General features: G+C 30.2%; 1 protein-coding gene across 1 annotated transcript in view; it reads right to left on the bottom strand.

Annotated features, from left to right (window-relative positions):
- Positions 1–891, bottom strand: part of LOC106874403 (uncharacterized protein DDB_G0275275) — a 95,266-nt gene that overhangs the window by 21,804 nt on the left and 72,571 nt on the right. The window lies entirely within an intron of this gene.

Raw genomic sequence — 891 nt, 5'->3', positions numbered from 1 at the left:
ATATATATATATATATATATATATATATACCTACACACACATATATACGGGCATGTTTACATAATACATACATGCAAACATACATCCATATTAGATAGATAGAAAGATAGATAGATAGATCGGTAGATATACATACATAGAAACATGCACGCAAACACCTCGTTACCCGCACATGTGTATAATACGATGAAGCATAAAGCGTCGATGATGCCTTTTTATTATCTCATGTTGAGAAGCTCTTAAAGAATAATTAAACCGAAGGCATTTATACGAAATGTGCATTACCAACAGATCGAATCGATTCGATAACGAAAAAAAAAGAGAAAACCGTTTTTTCTTATTCTTTGAGGTGCACACACACACGCACGCATACACACACACAGACGAACAACACGAATACACACATGCAAACACCTACACGCGCAATTAAAAGTGGTTAAACTTTCCCACCATATTATCATAGAGGCTTGGTTGTCCAGAGACAAAAGATACAGGGACAAACATGTATGTATGTATGTATGTATGTAAGTGTGCATGTGTGTGTGTGTGAGTGTGTGTGTATGAGTGTGTGTGAGTGTGTGTGAGTGTGTGTGAGTGTGTATGTGTATTTTCGAATATCACATTATACACATGTATTATATATACGAGTGTGTGTATATATATATATATATGGATATAAATATAATTAATTGTATGTTGACATATGTATACTTCTATCTATCTATCTATCTATCTATCTATCTATCTATCTATCTATCTATCTATCTATCTATGTATACGTATGTATGCATTTATATATATATGCATATGAATATATATATATATATATGTATATATACATGAATATATATATGTATATATATATATATATATATATATATATATATATAT

This window comes from Octopus bimaculoides, chromosome 13 (genome assembly GCF_001194135.2).
Source record: "Octopus bimaculoides isolate UCB-OBI-ISO-001 chromosome 13, ASM119413v2, whole genome shotgun sequence".
NCBI lineage: Eukaryota > Metazoa > Mollusca > Cephalopoda > Octopoda > Octopodidae > Octopus > Octopus bimaculoides.
This window is presented reverse-complemented; position numbering and strand designations above follow the sequence as displayed.